Source organism: Herpailurus yagouaroundi, unplaced genomic scaffold, assembly GCF_014898765.1.
Source record: "Herpailurus yagouaroundi ecotype Mexico unplaced genomic scaffold, PumYag 28, whole genome shotgun sequence".
NCBI lineage: Eukaryota > Metazoa > Chordata > Mammalia > Carnivora > Felidae > Herpailurus > Herpailurus yagouaroundi.
Window position 1 is genome coordinate 129,312,577 of NW_024412376.1, and position 19,366 is coordinate 129,331,942.

Sequence of the window (19,366 nt, forward strand, 5' to 3'; positions counted from 1 at the left end):
GTGCATTATTATGAGATTACATTTTTTGCCTATCAGATTAGAAATGTCTGGCAATATGAAATGCTAACAGTTTTTCTTCATAATTCGTACCTTGGGATCATTTTATTTCCAACGATAATTGAATACAGCCGTGTGTGTGTGTGTGTGTGCGTGTGTTTCTGCCAGTTGTAATCAGAAATCCTTTACTGTCTGTTTGCCTTCACCCCCGACCCAGATACTTTCTCTGATATCTTTGCACAGCTCTGGTCTTCAGGAGGCTGACCTTTTAGAGACTGTATCCCTCAAGCTTTCTGGTTGACTTCTAGTCATGTGTGACCAAAAGGAGGCAGTGAGATCATTGCAGAGAAATCAGAGAAAGATTGGGATAGTTCCTTTTCCCTGGTCCCTCTCTAACTTGGTACTGCTCCTCTAACACTTAATCCGTCTGCAATAAATGCATTCACTGCTTGGCCTCTCTTCCATTGACTCCTCTCCTCTAGGGGCGTCAAGAACAGTTTCTTCCCCTTCCACCTTCTGGCCCAGAGGTGGTAATGTCTATCTTCTCTGAGTTGTTGAGTATTCTATTTCTCCTGTTTGCTGTCGTTTCTTTTAAATATATATTTTCATTTAGAGGGGCGGGGGTGGCAGAGAAAGAGGGAGAGAGAGAATCCCAACCCCAACCTGGGGCTCAATCCCACGAACCATGAGATCATGACCTGAGCCGAAATCAAGAGTCTGATGCTTAACCTACTGAGCCACCCAAGCACCCCTCTCTTGTTTGTTGGCTTAACCCTTCTAATACATCTAAAAATATTCCCTCAGTAAACTTACTTTATTTAAAACATTAATACAGGAAGCACTTGAAATTTGCAAATGAACAAATGCGGATAAAAGCAAAACTAAGAAAAAGCATTTATGCACAAAACAATGAAGAAATGAGTTTAAATTCCTAAGCATTTAGGGGTGCCTGGGTGGCTCAGTCAGTTAGGCATCCTACTTCGGCTCAGGTCATAATCTCATGGTTTGGGAGTTTGAGCCCGCATCTGGCATTGTGCTGACAGCTCAGAGCCTGGAGCCTGCTTTGGGTTCTGTGTCTCCCTCTCTCTCTCTGCCCCTCTCCCCCACACATTCTGTCTCTGTCTCTCCCTGCCAAAAAATAAGATCGATCAACATTAAATTTTTTTTTAATTAAAAAAAAATTCCTAAGCATTTTAATGAGATCATATGTCAATGGCATCAATAAATAGTAAGTTCACATTCAGTATTAGAAGGACATTGGTGACTTGGTGGTCTTATTGTGGGTAATTTCAGCAAAGGATTAGGGACAGAAGCAATAGAAGGAGTAGATGAATATTGGAGTAAAGATGGTTCCTATAGATTATGTAGAAGCTTTAAAAAAAATCCTGTTGTATTTATTTCAGATTAAACTGGACAATTCAGCAAGCCCGATTAAAATACCATTTAATTGGCTCCTTTGGACATAGCACATTATAGTTTTTCATCTTTCTGAAATTAAAAACATGGTTCCTGAAGGCTATAGCCAAAAGATTTGGAGTATTTTTCTTCAAGATTATTCTTAAGCCACTTGGTCACCAACCTGTTTCTTCAATATACCAAAAACTGCTTTTGTATAATCACTCCTATTCTCTAATACAACTCCAAGATAGAACAGTGCCTCCAAACATTTATTATTCCCCACTAGAAGATCATTCCTGTATTGCCTGTCATTATTATGAAATATTAATAACCACATATCTTAATATTTTAATGGGAAGATGCCAATATATAAAAATCAAACATCATTAGAACAATAGGTACATTAGAGTTGATAAATAAAACATAAATAAACCAGCTAATGGAACTTGCCAAAAAAAAAAAACCCTTGAAAACAAACAAAAAATAGTATATCTTAATGGAGAGTCATATATCCTTTGCAGTGTTCCCGAGAAGAAAATTTTGGGATAGCATCTTATTTTGTTGAATTGCAGCTGAGTCATGTCAATTTTGGTACAATTTTCAGTATGATATATCAGCTTATAAATGTAATTTTTTTCTGGAAAATTAAGCCCTAAAAAATTAAAATCAAACCTTTACTCAAGCTCTTATGCAATGTTGACAAGATACCATATTCTGGTATGTTTTTCAGGCATAAGTCAGAAGACTGTAGGTATTAATTAATATCAGACTTTTTAAAGCATTTGTAATTTCAATGAAGTCATTTCCATTTGTTTTAAAATGAGTATTGACTTTATATTAATGACAGTTAATATTATCAGAGTTAGTTGTGAAGAAAAGCATCCATCTTCAGAAGAGAGTCATTTTCCATACTGTTTAACTTGGACACAGGATCAGAACATTGTGTTTCTCACTGCGAAGTCACAAACATCATACCATTTTATGAAACCCGAGAGAGCACAGAATCCACCGGTAGAACCAGATGCAAAAATCACTTGATTAAAATGATACCAAGAGAGTCAGGTACAAAACAGAGCCCTGTTCCATGAGGAGAATAAAATACAAATGAAACTGAAGGAAACTTTTTCTGCATGATAAAGTAATTGGTTCATGGTCAACGGTCTAGTAATCCTGTTTTGCCATAATCTGCTTACCCAATATAGCTCCATGTGGCATAGCCAATTGTGTCAGGATAGAAAGCTGAGCTTTCTATAAGGATATAAGATTAAAACTTTTGATGGAACCTCATTTTTCTCTTCCACAGTCAGATTATTTCTCTGTCTAAAGGCTTGGAAAAGAAGGTCATGGTTTCCATAGAGTACAGGAAGTCTAGATGGGAAAGAGCTTAATGACCTGTTCTGTGTTTGAGATTTGGAAACTGAAACGCAGAGGAACAGAACAGAAACACTATGTTACATAATTTACAGTAACACAGGGAGAAACTATTTTCCTTACCATGGGTCCATGTTTCAGCCTCACCATGGTGCTGATGCTTCTGAAATAAGTCTAACTGATAAATATTAACTGTATTTCTCTCAAGCCATCAAGCCGAGAGAGAGAGAAAGAGAGGGAGAGAGAGAAATGTTTTTCTCTCTTTGCCTCTTTCTAAATTATTGTGGGGGTGGGAGAATGTATGATAATTGATTCTTTTTGGGGGGTAATGTTCTAAAATAAGTCACACTGTAGCGCAGTATTTAGCTGAAATTATCCTAAAGCAGTACTGTCCAACTGACATACAATGTAAACTACACATGTTGTTTTAAATATTTTAGTGGCCATATTTTTTAAAAAGTAAAAAGAGTGAAAATCATTTTAATAGTAGATTTTAGTTAGCTCAACCTATCCAAACCATTACTGTTTCAATATGTATTCAATATAAAAATTGTTAATGAGATACTTCAGATTTTTTTTTCGTAGGAAGTGTTTGAAATGCAGTACTTTTTTTTATACTTGCAGAGTACCTAATTCAAACTGGCCACGTTTTGTGTGCTGAGCAGCTATAGGGAGCTACTGGCTGCTAGGTAGCACAGCACAGCACAGAAGGATCAGAGGCAGAGAGGGGACAGAGAGGTCGCCTGATGTCGGCAAAAGATGAGATTCTTGGACTGTGAGGATTGAGGGGTGTTAGAGCTCTGCTCCCTGTTTCCCTAATTATATACTCTACTATGTGGCAAGATTTCAAAGGGGCTGGCTGCAAAATGCTGTGGAGGTCTATGAGCCAGGATAATTTGGCTTAAACTATGACATATCTTGCGGGCTAAATTCTACCTCTAATTCTAAATTCTATGACATATCCTTATGGCCTAAATTCTACCTCTAATACCCTGTTGAAATTATCCACACGAAGAGAAGGAATGAAGAGGGTTACTTAAATCAGAGCAAGTTTTATCATCAGAAATTGTCATGGAGAATTTGTGATACCATTATTATTTTCTTCTACAACAAAGTGAGGAAGCTGGTTGGCAGAATAAACTCTAGCTGCCACGTAACTTGATATTTATCTAGTACTAAATATTTTACTAAAGATTTACAGTGTACTCAGTATAACTATAAACCTGGGATAAAAGGCTGAGAGTAGACTGAGCATAGCAAACCCTCTTTCATTTTATATGTTAACTCTGAAGATTCAGTAATGACCACCGTCAGTTCTTTGTGAATAAAAAAATCTGGGGCTAAATTTCTCTTTTTTCAGCTTTCTTGAGGTTATAATTGACAAATTAGTAAGATATTGAAAGTGCACGTCGTGATGGTTCAATACACATGACATTCAAAGGGAGACTTCTCATCTGGTTAATTAAGCTGAAGTTGATTAGCAATGTCGGCCATGGGTTCAGGAGGTAGACTAGATCAGATCATGTTTGAATGATATAACTGTATACATTTCCAGTGCATGTTTTACACTGTATGCCTTCAGAAATCAAGTTTGGAGAGTCAGACATACCCAAGAACTGTTTCTGCCTCATGTTAGTGTCCAGAGCCAATTCACGGCTCCCTGCTGTGAAAACCAGGAGCTGATGGCACCAAGCGTCAGTGTGGTGCCGTAAAATGAGAATGGCCTTTGGAATGAGAATACTTTGACGTAAATTGTAACTCTGCAAACTTAGTTATGTACCTTTGGGAAAATCCATGCCCTCTTCTGTAAAATGAGGATAATAATAATAATACCTGTTTCACAGAAATGTTGCAAAACCCTCTTTAATGTATAAAGCATTTGACGTTTGTTGTTCTTAGCTAAGTGTGCTTTGGGACCACTATGAGATTTTTTAAAGGCAAGGGCCATGACTTACGTTCTTTTGTACGTAACTGGCAAAGGTAATCAATAGGTGTCAAAACAAATTAAATGCCTTTAAACTGGAATGTTACCAAGGTTCCTTTTCTGTGTGCTTCAAAGCAAAAAGATAAATTAACTCTCTTTTTTGGGTAGATCAAAGTATAAGCTTTATTAGAGACAAGAGAAGACACTGAAGTGACTTCTTTGAGTTCCTTCCAACCTTTTTCTATGCAACCTAAACAAAAAGGCAAAAAGGAAAGGCCTGCCCATAACAATTTTCAGCAGGGATTCATTGGTAGTCATTGTGTGGTTGTTGTAAAATACAGCTTAGTATTTTATGGCAGCTTAATCCACTTTGCCTTTCATCTGTGCATCTGTGAAAAAATAGTGACAACATGGAAAATATTCTAAATCAAACATATGGAGTGCTGGAGACTGCAGCCAAATCCTGTCTTTACCAAACTGTAAGTGGAAATTCCAAGACTGGTTTTGAATGGTAGATGGCTATAATGTACTCAGATGGCCACTCCCTCAAGTTGATTATTATTTAAAAATATCCCCCAAATAGAAAAAATACTCACATGAAGCATTTTTTTCTTCTGATCTGGCCAAATGCTTTAAAAAAGAAAAGAACGTACAGTAAATTAGTGTATAAGACACACACACACACACACACACACACACACACACACTGATCATACATACTTAAGGAGGTTTTGAACACAAATCAAGATCTATGCATTCAAAATGATAAAGGCTTAACACTAAATTTCAAAACCAAAAAAAAAAAAAAAGTTGATGACATCATGTCACAACTGTTTATCACAGTTTTTGTTTTCACGCTGTGCCTCATGAATAGACAGGGGCGTAAAGAATGGAGTTCATGGAGGGTGCTACTGGCAACAGAACCCGTGTTTTGTTACCGAGACTACCGTACATATCTGTAGGAGGGAGCAGGCACATAGATTATGATGTGAAGAGCACCCCTTTGAGTTGTACGTTGGAGCAAAACCCAGTCTAAAAAAACGCATTGACATTAACAAACTCCACACAAACGACTTTTTTGTTTGTGTGGGGGGTGATGGCAGTATCTTCAGTATGACCATATATTATGTTGTAAACCACTTGATTTTCTACACCTTGTACGATGTGCATTGCAATGTCTCTTCTAGGGAAATGTTCTCAAATGTTAGCTGCATTATAATTATTGGGAGACTTGTCAAAACAAAGACTTCTGGAATCAACCCCCATAGTTTCTATTTCAGTATGTTTGGGGGAGAGAGAATTTTTATTCAAATTAGCTCCGAGGTGATATTGATTCAGCTGGTCCAGGAACCACAGGCCTAGAACCACTTTCCTGAAAGTGATGATTATAATTATATACATATAAGTTAATGAGCTAAGCAGCAGAATTACATTTGTATTTATTTTTTCTTTACAATCTTGGGCTGGGTGGATACTATGGGCAAGTGGTTTTTTAAAGCATTCTTAAAAGAAGCTACATTGGCTGAGCCATAACACTACACGTAGAGTAGAGCTGGTGATTCATATGCTGATGGAGTACCTAGAATATAGAGGGAATACTAATGGGGAAATAAATGGCCTCTTGAGAATGGGATTAGAATTTAAACATAAACTGATGAAATTGCAAGTAACAGAAAGCAAAGTGCAGAATCCACGGAGGGAGCAAAATGTTCCTCCATATTTCATATGAAGGGAAGTAGACAGGACTTCCTAGGAGAAATCAGTATACTCAGGACATTAGAATTGCCTTGAATTTTATGATGAATACCCTTATACTTCATAGTAATTTTGTTATAACTTTAATAGTTTTATTATGGACTTATTAGAATTATAGAATAGTTTAGTGGCCTCATTGTGTAGGCCTACTATTATTACCTAGTTTTGTCTGGTTATGAATCTTTTGTTAAGTGCTTTCATATTTACTATAGAAAGCTTCAAATTTAGAAATATACAGGTTTTCTTATCTTAAAGTATAAATTTATGTTACTAACCAATTTTTAACAATTTAAGGAATAAAATCTGATGATATGCCTTGTCATTTCTACCTTTCACAATCTAAACTTTAACTTTTTAGTGGTTTGTGGTTGAGAGTGATGACTCATACCAAATAATAAAACTCTCTCATTAAAAAAAAAAAAAAAGACTTTTTTCTGTAGTTTTAAAAATAAGTTGATTTTAGCTAATTAATCCTCAATATTGACCATAGTCATAAGTGGTAAGAGGAACATACTTTTTCACCAAATGGAATTTTTTCACTGAACTATACCTTTAGAGTTGGAGAATTAGCTAGACAGATTAAAGGTCATGGATGGTTTTCTATTCCTAGAAAAACAAAGTTCCCTTTTCTGTTATTTTCCCTAAACAGTTTATGTACTTTCTCTACTGCCTTTTCTGTATATAATAATCTCTCTAATCCAATGCCACACATTACTTAACTACCTCAACTTCCTTATGCATTGGGTGTATAAAGTAAGAGAGGAGATGATTGGAAAGGTAAATTGAGGTCAAATTTCTGAATTATCTTGGAGGCATTCCCAGGGCTTCTGGGCTTCTGACCCTTGAAATGTGTTGTGCCTTACATTTAATTTAATTTAACTTAGGGGCGCCTGGGTGGCTTGGTTCGTCAAGTGTCCGACTTCGGCTCAGGTCATGATCTCACGGTCTGTGAGTTCGAGCCCCGCGTCGGGCTCTGTGCTGACAGCTCGGAGCCTGGATCCTGTTTCAGATTCTGTGTCTCCCTCTCTCTCTGCCCCTCCCCTGTTCATGCTCTGTCTCTCTCTGTCTCAAAAATAAATAAATGTTAAAATTTTTTTTAATTTAGTTTAATTTATTACTTTTTTTTTTTTATTAGCACATTGTCTTTATTTATTTTTTAAGTTTTTAAATTGGGAGCGCCTGGGTGGCTCAGCTGGTTAAGGGTCTGACTCTTGGTTTTGGCACAGGTCATGAGTTCACAGTTCATGAGTTCAAGACCCGCACGGGGCTCTGTGCTGACACTGTGGAGCCTGTTTGGGATTCTCTCTCTCGCCCTCTCTCTCTCTGCTCATCCCTCTGTCTCTCTCTCTCTCTCTCTCTCTCTCTCGGAATAGATAAGTAAATTTAAATATATTTGTAAAATTTGTTTAAGTTTTAAATTTTAATCCCAGTACGGTTAACATACAGTGTCATATTAGTTTCAGGTGTATAATATAGTGATTCACCAATTCTATACATCATTACTCAGTGCCCATCATGATACCGCTTCCCCTATTTCACCCATCTCCCCACCAATATCCCCTCTGATACACTTTATTTTAAAAGATCACCCTCAATTGAAGTTATTTAAAAGAGTATTTTAGTAATCCAGTTTCATATAGGGGTGCTTTGAACCAGTGTGATAGCAATGGAGATAGTGAGACTTTGGTTTCTGGAAATATTCTGCAGATAGAGACAACAGGATTTTGTGACAATTGAATGTGAAATATGAAAGACAAAAATGATGTAAGAATGTCTTTAGGGAAAGATGGAGTGGCTATTAAATGAGATGGAACAAGTTGCAGATGGAGAACATTTGGGGGCAAGAATGTCAGGGATTCAGTCTTGGATATGGTTAAATTTGAAATGGATGTTAAGGCATCTAAGATGAAGTATTGAGTAGGAAGTTGAATTCTACACTTTTGGAGTTTAGGCGAGAGGTCAAACTTTGACGTAGACATTTGGTAGTTCTCAGTTCATAGGTTAGACTACCTAGGGATATAGTAAGGAGGTCTAAGTGATGAAATTTGGGGGTGATAGTGGGGTCTGGAGCTGATGGCCAAGAAATAATTCTTGAAGACATCTTTCGTGCAAAAGGTGATGTTATTAAAGCACTGGGACAGGACCTGTGGGCAGTAAGAGCTGCACTGGAGTGTAACTGGTCATATATCCTCAGGTTGGGAGGGGGCTAGGGATAGAGTAAGTCTCTAAGGAATTTTGGAAACAAGGTTTCCAGGACCTTGAGAGGCTAAGTGTTGTGAAGAAAACACCATACAACACCCAGTGCTTCTCCCAACAAGCGCCCTCCTCGATGCCCATCACCCACTTTCCTGTATGGAAACCAATTTGACAATAAATTATATTAAAAAAAATAAACTCAACTAAAATAAAAATAAAATAAAATTCACTTCCTCTGTTTAAAAAAAAAAAGGATATGCCATATATTACCATTTAGTAAAACCTCAGTCATGAAACCCTTCAGCTATATATCAGGGGTTCATATGCTTGAAGTATGATTGCCAGCATATATCTTGGGGAAGTTGAGGTAAAGGAAGTTTCCAAAGGAATTTTTATATGTTAAAGTAGACTTACGTGTTCCTGGGGGTCAGGATAATGTTAGGTCAGGATTCTCTTTTGCCCCTAGCAAAGTGTCATCATCGAGACAGCTGAGCTCCTAGAAGATCACTCTTCAAGGGCTTGTCGATGGGCTGTGGGCAGTAAGGGAATTTAATTTTTCATTTGCCTTAGTTTCCCACATCACCATGGCAAGCACTTAAACGCCTTTCCTTTGTTCTTGGGTAGCCAGGAGTGTCTGAGGAATATCACACATATTCCACTTGGAGGCAGGGTGCTGTTAGCCTGTACTTTGCCTTCAGCTTGCCCCACACTCCCTCATCGTAAGGACTGAAACCTGGAGGTTTCACCAGGTCCAACACCAAGAGGTTAGGCAGATGAGGAGGAACAAATTAAAGAGACAGGAAAAGCACCAGTGAGGTAGGAGAATATTTATAGATCATGGTGTCTTAAAAGCCAGGGGGGAAGAAAGATTTCAAAGTGGAAGAGTGATCAAATGAATCAGACATTGCTGATAATTCAAGCAAGAAGCCTAAGAATCGACCTTTCTATTAAATAATAAGATCTTTGCTGACCTTCACAAGAAGAGGCTCTCTGGGGACATGGGAGTGAATATATTAATGAATTGTGTTCAAGAGACAATGAGAGTAGAGAAATTGGAACATTGAAGAGCTTTGCTTTAAAAGACCCAAGAGAAGCTATCGGAGGATACAAGAAAAAATTTGATGAGATAAAAAGGAAAGGTTTTTTTTTTTGTTTTTTTTTTGTTTTTTTTTTTTTTTTTATTGCCCACCTCTCCCTCCAATAAAATTGGTTACTGTCCAGATTGGTGATATCATACATGTACCAAGAAATTATGAAAAGGTTTGCCGCTTATATAAGGGGACTATTTGGTGAGAGTAGTACAGGCACAAAAAGCCTGGGCAAAAGGAGGGACCTTTGTTTTTATTTTGGTCAGAGGATAGGACTAGAGTAAGGGTTCTTGTATGGGCTGAGTTGGCATAGTTGAAATTCCTGCTGGTGCCAAGGGAGGGTGGATGAAGACTTTCTCAGTGGCTTTCCCAGTTGTGGGGCAAGAGAAAGGAAAAGATGAGACTTGAAAATTGTCAGTGGTCAACCAGAAAAAATAGAGTCAGATTGTCACAAAAGGGATTGGTGAAAATTCTGGGTGAGGCTTCAGAGAAGTGATGAAGATTGTTCTCTAATTTGGAGCCCAAGGATTGAAGATAATGTCATTTTTAAATAAGATGGTAAACAGCCAATGAGGATCAGGACATGCCTAGAAATTCTAGCCCATTCCAGCCATAGAAAAGAAGCAGGAGGAACAGTGGGAGAAAGAAAAGCAGAAAGTTGAGATATAGTAGTAAATCCTAATGGTGTGAATTTTGGCGTTGGTCCTTAAAGAAATACTCTCCTGAATAACAGTTTCTCTGTATGCAACATGCTTCCGGTTTAGCTAGGGTTTTTTAGAATATGAGAAGCGCTTTCTTATTTGATACATTCAATTTGATTGGAGATGGTAAATCAATTGAAGGCAATTCGTTGAAGGCAGAGTTGTAAAAATGACAGAGAAGTGCTGCTCTACTTGGGGTCGTTAGACACCTTGTTACTATAAACAATCTGGTAGGGTCTGAGATGTTCCCCATGAATTACAAAGACATTCCTATCACTTGGGAAATTTCAAGGCTTTAAAAAGTTGCATCCCAGAGGGGCATCTGGGTCGCTCAGTCATTTAAGTGTCCGACTTCGGCTCAGGTCCTGATTTCACGACTCATGAGTTCGAGCCCTGCATCGGGCTCTGTGCTGACAGCTCAGAACCTGGAGCCTGCTTCGGATTCTGTGTCTCCCTCTCCCTCTGCCCCTCCCCTGCTCACATTCTGTCTCCCGCAAAAATAAATAAAAAGTTAAAAAAAAGAAGTTGGAGCCCAGGACAAGGGCAAGAGCTCTTTTTGAGCAAGACCAGATTAATTACTACACAGATCATAATTATAAACATTATATAATGTAATAAAAATATAATAATTGTAATTATATTTGTGTACATCTGACACAAATGATTCTGGCAATGAATACAACGGTCTCTCTGCAATCCTAAAGTTCAATTTTTGAGAACAAAAGTGCACATATATCCTAGGAAAAGCCTAACAGAGGGAGAGTTCAGTTTCGTTATACTTTTAAGGAGGCTATCAACATGCTTTATGTCAATTGAACAAATGAGTGAGTTGAAGTCTTGAAGATCTTCTGTTGAGTTTCTTACTTTTTTTACGACTATAAATTCCTTGAATTACAAACACGCCTATTTAAAAAAAATTGCTAAAATGCTTTAAAGGTAAATTTTTTGAGTTTCGATATGGATTAAGTGAGTAGAATTAAATATATGGCTTTCTTTGAAAAGTTTATTTTTAATTGCATTATAAAATATCATTTTTTTTTCTTTCACCTGTTATTTATTGTTACCTCACCCTCAAATGTTTTAATGCATAGTGTTGGAGGTGGGAAAAATCGTCAAAGTCCCTTGTTCAGGCTCTCCTTTTTCAGAAAAGGAAACAGATATTTTTTAAGTAACTTGCTCAGTAGCAAACAAATGCTGGAAGAGCCAGCACTGCAGTTCACGGTTCTTGAGTTCCGTCCAAATATCCTTATCTAGAGTTGAAAATGCAAAATTTATGATGATTGGTTATGTCCTAATTGAGAGATACCATGAAACAGTGAAAAGAGCTTCATTTTTAAATCAGCTCCACAGCTGTGTCTCAGCCATTTCCCCTGGTCAGGTGCCTTTGATCAAATTACTTAACCTACTTAACTAGTTTTTTCCCCAGTTTTGGAATTATTAAGTAAGATATATGCTATAAAGAACTGTCACTGAGAGTCCTTCTATGGGTATTTGTGCTGTATGCCCTTTAGTTAATAAACATCTAGTAATTTCAGACCTTCTCTATTTCTATTTGAAATGGCATATGAGTAGATGTTGTACATTTCAAATCTGAGCCCCTCTGATTTCCAAATCCAACCATTTGAGTTCATGCTTTGCAGTTCATTGCTTCTTTAACTCTCCCATGGAGACTGCTATTGCTGCTTCATTCAGACTTCTGAAATGAAAGATTTCTCTTCTTCTGTAGTATTTTATAAATCACTAAGAAAGTTCACTGAGGCTTAAAACTTTGCAAGAATGCTCAAATACCAAGGCAGGCGTCTCATGTGAAATCTAAAATATTTTGAGGTAAAAATGTGGACGAGTGACTAAAAAGAAAGATAATATTACTGTAATGATTTCTCAAAAAGGATTAATGTAAAAACCAGTATTTTTAGCTTTCAAAAAAAACCACTTTAAAATTTTGGCTGAATGCTGAACTCTCAGTTGAATGTGATTTTTTTAAAAGTCATATACAAGTAATTTCATATTTTTAAGATCTCACTTGTGGTGCTTTTCTTTATTTGTCAAATCAAAAACTGTTTAGTATAACACCTGCTCCATATTACTCTCTCTCCATTGTTATCTTACTCTCACAATGAATTTATGATGTTAAAGAAATTAGGAATTATGGGGCCCCTGGTGGCTCAGTCAGTTAAGTGTCTGACTTTGGCTCAGGTCATGATCTCATGGTTCGTGAGTTCGAGCCCCACATCAGGCTCTGTGCTGACACCTCAGAGCCTGGAGCCTGTTTCGGACTCTGTGTCTCCCTCTTTCCCTGCCCTTACCCTACTCATGGTCTGTTTCTCTCTCTCTCAATAGTAAATAAATATTTAAAAATATTAATAAAAAACAATTATGAATTATATGCAGTGACCGTAGCACAAAATTCTAAACATACATCTATAAAAAAAAGAGTATATAATCTAAGTTATGGATCATTATTTAATTTAAAGACATAAGGAACCTTGGCTTGAATTCAACAAATGTATTTTTTGTGCGTCAGGCACTCTGTTAGGAACTAATATGGAACTGAATAAGACGTGACTCCTTTCTCCTGAAATTCTCAAACTAGTGCTGGAAAATCACATCTATCCATTTGCTGTGGGCAGTTGGTTCTCATTTACCTAGAGATATATGATGATTAGGAAACTTCCAAACCTCCAGTGCAAACAATAGGATATAGACTTTGCAATTTATTTAATTATGTGTTGTTGAGAGTTACCCAAAGGCATGTTTCTGTGCATCATGTGATTAGTTTCTCTTAGAATATTCTTTCACTTTGACAGAAGACATTGTTTTCTAAGACTCTGAAAGGGAAACTAATTGCTGCAATAATACACTACCACAGTATTTTTTGAGGCTTAAATTGACATTGCTTTGAGTTACCCAAGAAGATGTTTTGGGAATCAGTCAGATCCCCAAGCAGTGCTCCCAAGGACACAGACTGCTCAGATCATGAAACCCAAACTTAAGAGAGGGTTTAAACTATGTCCTTTTCCTGACAGAATTTTATTGAAACCATGCACATAAAAAGGTGTTGCCTCTTTTGTGATATGAAAAAAATAATCAATAAGGATGGAAAAAGGCGTAAGTCAGGTACTCTATGCTTTGATAGTAAAACCACAGACAGTCAGAGATGTGTAGTATAACTTTGTTCCACAAAGGGAGCAATGTAATTGAAGAGGCCAAGGTTTTCAATAGCAATGATCAAAGGAGCACATAAAAAAGAGAGTACCAGGGCCATCACTAATAGATTTCCAGTAGGCTAAATTATATAGCTGGAACACAGAATTGCCAGGCTTAGAACATATTTCTTGGATACATATTTTTTAAAGGAAAGACATAGCAATAATTAGAATTTAACGTGAAAGAAAAACAATGACATTTTAGTAATAAAAAAAAAACTGAGACAGAATTTGTGATGCTGCCCCCCCCCCCCCCAAGGTTATAGAGGGATAAAAATGTGTTTCAATTGATGGACAATGACTAGGGGAAAGTAGACTTAAATTTCTAATTACAAAAATCTTGTGTTTATGTAAAGTTCTAGTCAATTGTGCTACAGTACGCTGACTCACTCAACACATCAACACATAGCCAATTTTGAAAAGCATTTGGGGAGATAAAAAGCAATCATTTGGGGTTTGAAATTATGAAGGAAGTAATTGTGAACAATTTTCAACTGTTCAGCTATTATGAAAGGAAAGCTACATTTTAAATAAACAATTGAGTAAAAATTTAAGTTGCATTATAAAGTTTGTGAATTTTTTATTGTTTAAAGCATAAATGGGAGACAAGGGCTTTACCAGAAATGTCAAATATACTACACTCCTGGGGTAACTGAGTAAAAAGAAGGTTTAGCAGTTATTGTTTAAGTGATATTGGAAAGGGAAATATAAGAAATTTCATTTTTTTTTAAATTTTTTTTTCAACGTTTTTTATTTATTTTTGGGACAGAGAGAGACAGAGCATGAACGGGGGAGGGGCAGAGAGAGAGGGAGACACAGAATCTGAAACAGGCTCCAGGCTCTGAGCCATCAGCCCAGAGCCCGACGCGGGGCTCGAACTCACGGACCGCGAGATCATGACCTGGCTGAAGTCGGACGCTTAACCGACTGCGCCACCCAGGCGCCCCAAGAAATTTCATTTTTAATGCAAAAAAAAACCACGCTGGAATCTGGCTTATTTTAGAGAGAATGAAAAAATGATTCTTCTGTAACAGGCAACTTAAAAGTATTTTCAGTTAAGTTAAGTTAATGCTTTGGCCACAAGACATATGGTTACAAACAATATGCATACTGTATAATGAGAATGTGCAGTTTACTTCTCTACTGTATTTAACATTTATGTACAAATGGAACTGTAAAACACTCCATGAATTATCGAGATAAGAAAAAACGGATCTAATAATTGCACAGTGAAATATGGAATGAAGCAAATGTATTTAAAAATAATGTATTTTTAAATTGTGCAGTGAAATATGGAATGAAGCAAATGTATTTAAACTCATGAAGAAAAATATCATGTCAGAATTGATTGATTGCTGATTTAAATCCTTCAAATTTTTTGATTCCATAATACTTCCAATGCATAGACTATTTTATTCTGAGAAAGGCAAAAAAAAAAAAATTTGTGTATAACTTCCTTTGCATTTGTAAACAGTGTATGGTATATAAGAGGATATTATTAACACTTAAGAGAAGGTTCCAGTGTCCTTCGGAGCCTATAATCTTCACTATGGTGTTTCATGACAGTAATCTTTTCAGTAATGCACACCGGACCAGATCCAGCCCCCAAATATGTACTTGCAAAGAATAGAGAATGTAAACATCTTAAGTTTCCAGAGGCCCTGTGGCCCACCTCCTTCATTTCCCAGGCATGTCTTGGAGTTCTGCTACTCCAAGTGTGGTCCACAGACAACACCATCTGGGAGCTCTTAAAAATGCAGACCCTCAGGCCCCACTCCATACTTACTAAACAGGAATCTGCATTTTCACAAGATCCTGGATGATATATAGCATAATAAAGTTTAAGAAACACTGGCCTAGGGGTGCCTGGCTGATTCAGTCAGTTGAGCGCCCAACTCTGGATTTCGGCTCAAGTCATGATCCCAGGGTCATGATCAAGCCCTACATCTGGTTCTATGCTGAGCATGGATCCTACTTGGGATTCTCTCCCTCTCTCTCTCCTACCCCAGTCCCCTGCTTGCACGCCACCATCTCTCTCTAAAACAAAAACAAAAGCAAAGCAAAAACAAACAAACAAACAAAACAAGACAAAAAACACTGGCCCAATAGAACATAGAGACCACTCCTGGATCTTGTAGCTGGTGTCAGAGATTGGAACTGGGAACAATTCACTCATGACTATGTAATGCGTCACTAAGATCTTAGTTCTCAAAGCATCACCATTGAAGTACCATGAGATCTGGAATGTGACTTAAGATTCAATTTAGGTATTTATGTATGTATGTATGATTTTTGAGAGACAGCATGCACAAGTGGGGGAGGCGCAGAGAGAAGGAGAGACAGAATCCCAAGCAGGCTCCATGCCATCAGGGCACAGCTCCATGCGGGGCTCGAACTCGCAAATCATGAGATGATGACCTGAGCCAAGATCAAGAGTCAGATGCTCAACTGACTGCATCACTCAGGCGCTCCTCCATTGAGGTATTTAGATTTCTTTCTCCCTAAGTGATACTCTTTAGCTTTCTGATTACCAATTTCTTTTGATTCCATTTACATATATTACAAAAATTTATGTTCTAACATAGCTGGATGATACAGATCATTATTTCCTTGCTATATCTGACAGAGAAGTAAGTTGCTCAATAGAAGAGGATAAGAATTGTTATAAAAAGGATCAGAAGTGAGTGGTTTGAGGAAGGGCCATCCTCTGCTGTGTTTATAATGAGATGGATTCAGTTTCAGCAGATCCCTGACATAAAGATAGCAAAGTTTAAAAAAAAAAATATACGTGGAGGGCAAAAAGCCAGGGAAAGGAATGGTGAGTCGCAAAATTTTATGCAGTTTGAGAAGAAAGAAGAGGCTAAGGTGAGAAAAGCTTGGCACTAAGCACAGGTGAGTTGCCAAGCTTCAGTAAAAGTAAATGTCATAACATTTCCTTAAATAAGGGCCAGGAGGGGCTGATGTTGAAGTAAGGAAATGAGAGGCACATTGTCAAGTCCAGAGTTGGGCCGATCATTTCTTTAAGACCCAGAAGACCTATAGTTTTTGATGTGCTTCTTAATAAAAAGAGGCAAAACTTGCAGCCTAATGTTTAACTTGTTTCTCCAGAGGAAAATAAGTAACAATAATAACAAATAAGACTAAATATGATTCAAGTTAAAAGGAAGAGAACCTACCATAAAAATTGTAATCATGGCAATTGTGATTTATGATGGTATCAGAAATTAGAACAATTTATAAAGTTGATTTCTTTGTCCTCCCATACATAGTTCTTAGGTATGTTCTTACACGATAGTTCTTACACCAGCTGGATGCAAAGAGCTATAAGTTCTGGGAGATTGCACAGTCCTAACATGGAAATTACCCGAATCCCTGATTCACCATGTGAATCAGAAAGCAACAAGGAGCATATGCGTGGAACCTGCTATATGATTGAAAAATACTTTTATCGTCTGTTGAGCCACTGGAATGGTGGCAATTTATTACAGTAGCTAGGTTACCCTAACTTATATAGAAATTTGTATCTAAAATGGGGTGCTACTGTAAGAAAACACAAAGCATTGGCTTAGCAGTCTGGTTGTGAATAGCAATAAAGAAGGCTATAAAGGTGGGGATTCTTATTTACTATGGCAAAAGAGTTGATAAAACTGTCACCTGGGATAAGTTGGAAGGTAGATCAAGTGCCTACTCAAGCTTAGGAAAGTAGCTCTTAGGAAAGTTGTTGGAAAGTGCCAGAATGTTAGGTAAGATATGTTGGTTACCTCTTTCTAGAAAGAATAATTGACCAGCTTTCAAGCAGAAAGTGTAAGGCCATGATTGCAGATGGTTATAAAAGCTGACCAGTAGTTTCCAGAGTTCAAATAATAGGAAATAAGACTGAAAACACATTGAGGGCATAAAGACCATATAGACTTCTCAGGTTAAAATGATGATTCAGTCATGGGACCATATAAGATAAAGAGAATTGTCCTTTACTCCCAGCCTATTTTGTCAGATGGGCCCCCCCCCCCCCACACCAAGGTAGTAAGAATACAGCTTTCTTCCTCTTTTTCCTTCTTAGAGAGGAGTGGTTGTTGGAGGGAGAAGTAATACTTGAAAGTAGGAAAAACTTCTGAGTGTGGTTACTGACCATGGAAATGAAACAAAAAAATAGGTAAGGTTTTTGAGGGAACTATGTTGCTGTAATCCCCTAGGTTTTGGACAGAATTGAATTGTTAGGGAAACCACAAGTCTAGCCAAAATTAACTTGTGACTTTGAACCAACTCTTAGCCCACACTTCCAACTTCCCGTGCCCTAAAGACAGCAAACTTGCCTACACTCTCCCAGTGGACAGAGTCAAATATATAATGGATGAAGTGGTTCCTTCAAGATAACCAAATCCAGGTCTAAGCAAACAGCAGAGGATTCTTCAAAATGCCCACCCAGCAGGAGTTCATCATTGCCATGTACCAGGGACTGCTGTATGTTTCCTATTTTCACTCTTTTGATTAGAAGTTTTTAATGGGCATATCCTGTCACTGCCCTCTCATTGTATATTGGCTTGTTTGTATTAGCTGGGGATGCAGCAAGTTTATCATTTTAGTTTATATGTTGCTATGCTCACGTGGAATCACATTAAGACCTAAGGAAGAAGATAGCCTATTACCTAAAGATCTTAGATTTCAAGCTGGGTTCAGTAACTAGATGGGGCTTTGGCCTATTTCCCTTTGAGACAGGAAGGCATGTGACCATAGATTGAATGTTTGTGTCTCCCCCAAATTCATATGTTGAAACCTAATTCACAATGTGATGATATTTGGAGGCAGGGTCTTTGGGAGGTGATTAGGTCATGGGAACAAAGTCCTCATGAATGAGATTAGTACCTTTATAGAAGAGATCTCCCAAAACTCCCTCTCCCCTTCTGTTATTCAGTGAGGATACATCAAGAAGATGGCTGTGAACTTGGAAGCAGATCCTCTCCAGACACCAAATCCGCCAGTGCCTTAATCTTGGACTTCCCAGCCTCCAGAACTGTGAGAAATTAATTTCTGTTGTTCATAAGCCCAATGGACTAAGGTAAGTGTATTGAAAGACTCGAAAGAAAAATGAAAATGCATGATTGGTGTAAAGAAGGATGATCTGTAGCAAAAACTGCTAGCTTTCGCCAAATCCATGTTTTCCTTTTCCTGGGCACACAGGCTCCCTTGCAGTTAGGTATATACATGTGACTGAGCTATAGCCAATGGAATATGAGCAGAGGTAATTTTCACAACTTAATAGACATGACCCTGAAAATCTTAGATACTTGACTCTTTCCTGTTGGATTCATAGGTCTTGAAGGACCTAGGGGAGGGTGGAGCCACCATATTGAAGAAACTTGGCTTCTAACTTGCTATGTGAAAGAAAGTCCCTTCTACATCTGGAAGTAGAGGACAATAAAGAATAGTACTCAAGAGCATGGACTTTGGACTCATACTTGAGTCCCACTTCCCCCATTTACAATCTGTGAGTTTAGTAAGTCAGTCAGTTACCTTCTCTACACCATCATTTCCTTAAATGTGAAGTGGAGATAATAATAGTAACACTGTTGAAGAGTTGGCCTAAGGATTATCCCCCTTGAATCTATTATCTTCCATAAATTACACTATTCCTTTTACTTGTTATCTGAAAAATCCAGTGGAGCCATCTGATTTTATGCACTGCTATCACCCCAGAACCGAGAACAGATTCTCTTACACAGTATGTGGATC